This window comes from Akebia trifoliata, unplaced genomic scaffold (genome assembly GCF_017979445.1).
Source record: "Akebia trifoliata isolate Shusen 1 unplaced genomic scaffold, ASM1797944v1 Contig00807, whole genome shotgun sequence".
Taxonomy (NCBI): Eukaryota; Viridiplantae; Streptophyta; class Magnoliopsida; order Ranunculales; family Lardizabalaceae; genus Akebia; species Akebia trifoliata.
In genome coordinates, this window is record NW_028237227.1 from 24,242 (window position 1) to 32,994 (window position 8,753).

Below are 8,753 nucleotides of genomic sequence, written 5' to 3' on the forward strand. Positions count from 1 at the left end.
CCAAAAATCAGCTCATTCCAAAACCTCTAACCCATATTTTGAAAAATGTTTTGCCAAAATGTTTGTCAAAATGTTTGTTGCTGAACATTTCCCTATATATATATAGGGTCACGTTCCTAAGACTCATATTGAGACTCACATTGCGACACACCGTTTTGTCTTATATGGGAAAAAATGTTTGGAATGAGCTGATTTTTTGTGAGGATGATCTCTGTGATAAGGGGATCATCCTGGCAAAAAATCATCCCATTCCAAAACTTCTAACCCCATCAAAATTGATTTACAAAAATTGGACGGTCTATAATTTTTCAACAAAAATTGGACGGTCTAGAAGTTTCATAATGAGCTGATTTTTGGCAAGGATGATCTCCTCGCCATAGAGATCATCCTCACAAAAAATCAGCCCATTCCAAATATTTTTGCCCATATAAGACAAAACGGTGTGTCGCAATGTGAGTCCTAATATGAGTCTTAAGAACGCTGTTCATATATATATATATATATATATATATATATATGGGTCCCGTTCAACATCCTAAGTTTTACCACACACTTTAACAAACGTGTTTTCTCTTACATGGGTTAAAATTTTTGGAATAGGCTGATTTTTGGTGAGGATGATCTCTATGGTATATAGGGAAATGTTCAGCACCCTAAGTTTTACCACACACTTTAACAAACGTTTTTTGTCCTACATGGGTTAGAAGTTTTGGAATGGGCTGATTTTTGGTGAGGATGATCTCTATGATTAGAAGATCATCCTCCCCAAAAATCAGCCCATTTCGAAATGTTTAGCCCCATGTTTACACGTTGAAAAATCGTGGACCGTCCATTTTTTGTAAATCATTTTTGATGGGGTTAGAAGTTTTGGAATGAGCTGATTTTTGGTGAGGATGATCTCCTCACCATAGAGATCATCCTCACCAAAAATCAGCCCATTCCAAAACTTCTAACCCATGTAGGACAAAAAACGTTTGTTAAAGTGTGTGGTAAAGCTTGGGGTGCTTAACGGGACCTGTAGACACCCGAATTTGAGCGGGCCCTCGACGTAAGATGCCCCCAAAAATCAAAAATTGGAATGGGCCCTGAAGCCTAAACCTACACGAAATCCAATACGTTTCAATTAATAAATGTTCGAGGCCATTCACGTGGCCCATGGACCCGCACACCTCACCACTCTCAAAATCCGTCCAACTCAAGCCCAATTCAACATAAACCCAACTCAACACTATTCTATCTAAGTCCACAACCCTACCCAATCCATTACTAAAGCCCAAAGCCCAATCCACTACCCAAACTCAATCTAACCCATCATCATCTCATCAAACCAATCACCAAGAGATGACACATGTCATCATCTCCTTCCACCTCCCTCATCTAATCAACTCAACCCATAACCCTACCCTAACCTAATCTATTCCCCATCCTCTCATCCTCAACAACCTACAACTCAACCCATAACCCTACCCTAACCTAATCTATTCCCCATCCTCTCATCCTCAACAACCCATACCCTATACACCCTAACCTATCCCTCATCCTTTAACCACCCACATCACAACCCATATCTCCCACACCTCAACCATCACTTTCCCTTAAAACACTCCCATAAAATCACCTCAACCCATACCTCCCATACTCTTCTCTCTAATCATCCAACCACCATCACCAATCAACTAATCTCTTCATCCCTACATTTGCCACATGTCATCATCCCTTCAATACTCTCAAAATCAAACCAATCACAACTCATCTCTCCAAATCAAACACCATACTTCTTCAACCATCTCAACACTCCTCCTCCAAACAACTCCCTTACACCACCACTCCTCCCATCAACCATCACTCATCTCACCCCACCAAACACTCTATCCAAATGGATTTGGGTAAGATCCAAACCATTTGGGTTAAAACACAACCCATTTCCATCATTACAAAAATACCCTCATTTTCATCTCAAATTTCATACCCTTTTCCTCTCAAACCCATGCCATTAACCACTACTCTCATCCTTCACCCCATTATACCCTTAAAAAAACCTCTCAACCTCTATAAAAACCCCTCCATTCTCCCCATACAACACCTAATGATTTTTGAGAAAAAAATCCTAAAAACACTACAACTCTCTACTTTACTCTCTTCACTACACTCAACCCTCTCTCATCTCATCTCAACACTCTACTCTCAACACCTCACTCTCAACTCCACTCAATCTTCCACAGCTTGGCGACTCCGCTGGGGAAACAAGACTAGTGGGTCCGACCCTCTTTTGATTCGGTCATTATTTAAAAAAAAAAAAAAAAAAATGTGTGTCTTCATTTCCGTATTTGTGTTTACCTTCTAACATTTTTCATGTCTCTTTTTTTTTCTATTCTTATTTTCATTGGAGAATGCTTGTAATATTTACTTATTTCGCGCTTTGTATATGTGTTTTATTTTGTTGGACAAAGGATGTAAGGATGGATACAATTCAAAGAATGCACGCACATGCACATGCGACTCACACCCCTATGCATAAGCCACCCCTCCTCCTCTTTAAATTTCTAACCCCCCGGATGCCTGTACTCTCAAGCCCCCGAGATCGCTATTTTGGGTGGCTGGGAGGAGAACATCCCCCCATTCACCAACCTAAGATGTGTGCACTTTTGTGTCCATCAAGGTTTGAAGAATGGGTAGCCGAAAAACCACCCACAAACCGCATGCATCGAAGCGTAATTAATAGACAATGGACACTAAGGCTTACAAAACTAATTCCGTATCCATCCCATGTTCATATGTGATGTATTTTTTTTTTTTAAGCCCACGAAGGCAAGTTGTATAGATTTTAGGATTTTTTACTTTGGTCTCGTTCATATGTCCCCCTAGGTAAAAGGGGGAAATCTATTTTTTTTTATACTATCATGTGCATCATCAAAAAAATAAAAAATAAAAAGTGACATTTTTGTGGCCCAAGCCAAAAAACAGAGGCTATGTGCCTCAAAATCCAGAAAAACATGGCCAAAATAGGATGAGGATAAAAAACAGAGCAAGGTTGGAAGGCCAGAAAAGGTTCTGGTCCGTGCTTGAAGCACGGACTCAAGAAATATTGTTAAGTCCGTGCTTATAAAACGGACTGGACATATTTTCTTAAGTCCGTGCATGAAGCACGGACCAGCCAAAAACAGTTAGGTCCGTGCTTGAAAAACGGACCCAAAAAAAAAAAAAAAAAAAAAAAAAATTTTCGATGTTCTGGTCCGTACTTGAAGCACGGACCAGCCAAAAAGTGTTAGGTCCGTGCATGAAAAACGGACCCAAAAAAAAAAAAAAAAAAAAAAAAAAAATTTTTGATGTTCTGGTCCGTACTCGAAGCACGGACCAGCCAAAAAATGCTTGGTCCGTACTTGAAAAACGGACCCTGAAAAAAAAAAAAAAATTTCCTCATTTTTCTCCTTATGTCAGTCTTGACAACTTTTCTTCTCGAAGTTTTTTTTATTTTGAGTTTTAAAGCTTGAAAATGATCAAATGATTCACTTTGTTATAAAACTCAGGGCCTACTACTCATAATCGATCCCACTCCAAACGAACTTTGCCCAACGCGGCTCACTATCAATCGCAGTCATAATCAAACTTGTCCTTCATCGAGTGTTCACCTCAAAACGGGTCCACGACCCAGATCCGTTTCCAACTGGGTTCCCGACCCAGATCCATGTCCAACTGGGTCCACGACCCAGATCCATATCAAACTGGGTCCACGACCCAGATCCACTTCAAACGGGTCCACGACCCAGATCCGTTTCCAACTGGGTTCCCAACCCAGATCCATGTCCAACTGGGTCCACGACCCAGATCCATATCAAACTGGGTCCACGACCCAGATCCGTTTCCAACTGGGTTCCCAACCCAGATCCATGTCCAACTGGGTCCACGACCCAGATCCATATCAAACTGGGTCCATGACCCAGATCCGTTTCCAACTGGGTCCACAACCCAGATCCAACCAAACTGGGTCCACAACCCAGATCCATCTTAAATCGGGTCTCCGACCCAGATCCGTTTCCAACTGGGTTCCCAACCCAGATCCATGTCCAACTGGGTCCACGACCCAGATCCAACCAAACTGGGTCCACGACCCAGACCCATTTCAAATCGGGTCCACAACCCAGATCCAACCAAACTGGGTCCACGACCCAGATCCATATCAAACTGGGTCCTTGACCCAGATCCATGTCCAACTGGGTCCACGACCCAGATCCAATCAACTAAGTCCACGACCCAGATCCATGTCAACTGGGTCCACGACCCAAATCCAATCAATCTGGGTCTACGACCCAGATCCACTTCAACTGGGTCCACAACACAGATCCACAACAAATCAAGTCCACGACCCATAACGAATCAAGTTTATGATCCATCTATGATCTAATAAAAATAACAACCAATCAATCGACTCAAACACATTCAACTTTTTCAAAAAAAAAAAAAAAAAAGATGTTAAACAAAGCACCAATTGCAGTCCTTGATCAAAGTCGGTGCCTAGAAAGATCTTACCCTTTGTTGATACGAGGGGGATAGACTACGTCTATTCAGGGAACAAGGTGATTTAAGAGTGCCATTGTGCGCCGCCTCTTCCTTGGAGATCCGCCTGGCCGACGATGATTTCAGAACTGAATTGGGGGCTGCCAAAAATATGGGTTATTCTAACTCAGTTTATCTCAGGAATTTCTTTTCAAAATGTCTTCCCGACTCCGTGTCGATGCCAGCCCCGTGCTGAGGAAATTACTTTTTTTTAAAAAAAATGTTTTACCGACTCCGTGTCGATGCCAGCTCCGTGCTGATGTAATTTCTTTTCAAAATGTTTTTCCGACTCCGTGTCGATGCCAGCCCCGTGCTGAGGAAATTACCTTTTTAAAAAAAAAAAAAAATGTTTTACCGACTCCGTGTCGATGCCAGCTCCGTGCTGATGTAATTTCTTTTCAAAATGTTTTCCCGACTCCGTGTCGATGCCAGCTCCGTGCTGAGGTAATTTCTTTTTTTTTTTTTTTTTAAAAATGTCTTACCGACTCCGCGTCGATGCCAGCTCCGCGCTGATGTAATTTCGTTTCAAAATGTTTTCCCGACTCCGTGTCGATGCCAGCTCCATGCTGAGGTAATTTCTTTTCAAAATACCTTACCGACTCCGTGTCGATGCCAGCTCCGTGCTGATGTAATTTATTTTCAAACCGTTTTACCGACTCCGTGTCGATGCCAGCTCCGTGCTGATGTAATTTCTTTTCAAAATATTTTCCCGACTCCGTGTCGATGCCAGCCCCGTGCTGAGGAAATTACCTTTTTTTTAAAAAAAAATGTTTTACCGACCCCGTGTCGATGCCAGCTTCGCGCTGATGTAATTATTTTCTCTCAAAAACAATCCAGCTCCGCGCTGACGAACCGTATTTTCAAGCTCACCTAACTAAATTTCCCTTTTTGAGTACCATCCCATAATAATTACCGGACCTAATAAAACATCATGCATTTCCTTTTTGCAAGTAAGATAGTAACACTTGGTCTTCTGTACCCACAGGTGGCCAAACGAAAAAGTACAAACTCCCTGAGAAGCCTCCATACTCTCTCCGATCATCTTCATCAACCATGAGTAACTCAGATGAACCACAACCTGCGACAAATGAACTGGCCGAAGCTAATGCAATGATAGCAAAGCTGTTAGAAACAACGAAAAGGCAGGAACAAATCTTGGCGGCTGTCTTGAGTAGCACCAATTTTCTCTGCAAGCACAGGCAACTCAGCATCAAGCATCCGGGTCAAACCCCGAACCCCCTGAGCAAATACGACCAGAACAACAAACCACCCCACCTCCTACTGTGCCAATATATCAGGGTCCTCCGCTCTATATACCACAGAACCAACCACCTCCCGTGATGATCCCAGATGACGAGTGTGACTTTAGGGCTCCTGAAGCTAAGAGTGCTACCGACGACAAAATGGCCCGACAGATTGAATCTCTCCAAGAGGAAATGCGTGAATGAAAGGCACAAATACTCTGGGAGGAACGGTTCAGGGACCTATGCTTCTATCCCAACGCACAGCTTCCAGCTAAGTTTAAATGCCCGGAATTTGAGAAATACAATGGTGTTGGGTGTCCTCTGTCACACCTCAAATTGTATTGTGGGTCAATGTGCCAATATGGCGAAGATGACAGACTGCTGGTACAACTTTTCCAAAGAAGCTTAACAGGACCAGCCCTCAAGTGGTTCTCAGGATTGGACCATACACTCATCAAGAGTTGGCAGGATTTAGCAGAAATGTTCTGGCACAATTATCGGTTCAATACAGATGTGGGTCTAGATCGAAACGATATGGCTAAGATGACGAGGAAACACAAGGAAACAGTGAAAGAATATGCCCAGAGATGGCGGGAGTCCGCTTCACAAGTACGGCCCGCAATGACTGAACAGGAGATGAACACTACGTTTATCTCAACACTAGGGCATGCCTTTTACACTCATTTGGTTGGACACACTACAGGCACATTCTCAAACTTAGTTCAAGTAGCAGACCGGGTCGAGGACGGGATCCGAACTGGTCTAATATTTGACTTTACAGCCTTGAGTGCAGCAGCGGGGACCTCGGCACAAAAGAAATCAGTGCCTTTTGTCAAAAAGAAAGAGGATACCCAGGTCAATAATGTACAACCCAACCAACCTCTCATCATTCAGGCACCAGCTCAAAGACCACAGGCACCTCAGGCACCTTGGGCGCCAGTACCTCGAGCTGCTTGGGCTCCAGCACCACAGAATCCCTTCCGAACAGTTCCTCCACAAGCCATGCCAGCACAGCCAGCACAACAGTATGGGCAGAATCAGCAAGCAAGACCGAACCGAGTAAATAGAGTATTTACCAGGTTACCCATGACACTATCTGAGTTACTGCCAATCTTGCTTAGGGGTGAGTATCTTGCAAAACGTCCGCCAAATCCTGAGGCTGTCAAGGGGCCAGGGTACAATCCCAACTTATTCTGCGAATTTCATATGGGTGCACCAGGGCACTCTACAGATCAATGCTGGCAACTTAAACATCAGGTGCAGAATCTAATTGATAAGAAGGCTCTTATCCTCGATGGACCCCCCAACCCACCCCAACAGCAGAACATCAATCAAAACCCCCTACCTACCCTACCTACCCACAAGGGGAAGGGAGTGGGCACAGGGAAATGTCATTTGTGGAGAACTCGACTTCAATCCCTCAGATTTGATAGCACCTATCGGGGCAAAAATCAGGGTACACTTCACAAACGAATCAGGATGTCAACAGTTAACACAGTCAACCACTATGCAGATTCATCGCAAATTCACAGTTCCTTTCAGAATGGCCACCTCACCATCCATCCCACTCATCAAAATACTACCACCCGACCACCTTTAGTCATACCTTACGGATCACCCCATCATCAAAATTGACCCGACCCCTCTTGTATACCGTACACACCGCCAACTTCTCAAGGATCAACCCGACCTCCTCTTCACATACCATACACTGCATCTTCACGTCCACCATTCATCATCCCATACACTTCATCAACCCCTCCTGCTACCACTACATCCAAATCACCACCACCTCCTCTCATTCTCAATATGAAACCCGATCCACCCCCCATGACCATACACTCACCCAAACCATTCCCCTATAACTCTATTCAGGCAGTTCCCTGGAGTTACGAGACAACCATCACCACAACCGCCGGGGTTGAAACCATGAAGAAGGCACTGGTGGCCGATATCGGTAATATGACAAAGGCAGGGAGATGCAAAAAAATATCAACAAAGGGGGTAAGCATCAAGGAAAAGACTGAAGAAACGACACAAGGGATAACAGATGAGGAAAAGAGAAGGAAAAAGGAAAGGGCAAGATGGACGAGAATGACCGGAAGAAAAGGAGGTGAAAGCGGCAGATAAAGAAGCTGAAGCAAAAGTGACAGACAAAGAAGCCACAGACTTTATTAAGCTCATCCTCAAGAGAGAGCATAACATAATAGACAGATTGAACAAGCAGCCAGACCAAGTCAGTATCCTAGGACTAATACAAAAATCAGAAGAGCACCAAGAGGCATTGTTGAAAGTCCTAGGGGGATCACATGTACCTTCGACCACGACACCGGCCCAGTTAGAGCAAACAGTCGGCCAGATCATGGCCTCCAATCCTATTATCTTCACAGAAAATGAGTTTACACCTGAAGGAACGGGGCACGTCGAGCCACTAAACATTATGGTCATATGCAAGGGCATGATGGTCGCCAGGGTGCTGATTGACAACGGCTCAGCGCTTAATGTTTGTCCACTTGAGACCTTCCGAAAGCTGAACGCCGATTGGTCGCATGTGAAACCCAATAACAAGGTCGTCCGAGGCTTCGATAGTTCGAGAAGGGACTCGCTGGGCGAAGTAGACCTGCCAATCACAATAGGACCTTGCACCTTTGAAGTGACGTTTGAAGTCATGGAAATACCAACGACCTTCAACTTGTTACTGGGTAGACCTTGGATCCATACTGCCGGGGCTGTGCCTTCCTCATTGCACCAAAGAGTCAAATTTATCATGGGGCAGAGGATGATATCAGTATTGGCAGAGAACCTTATTCCAGCTGGGAGAGCCCCAGACGTGCCTTTCATTGATATCGAAATGACGAAGGACAAGGCACTCTACCATTCGTACCAATTCGCGGCTGTCAACCACATCGAGAAGGGAAAGGAGAAGGTAAAGGCAAAGCTATCGAGAGCGAACAT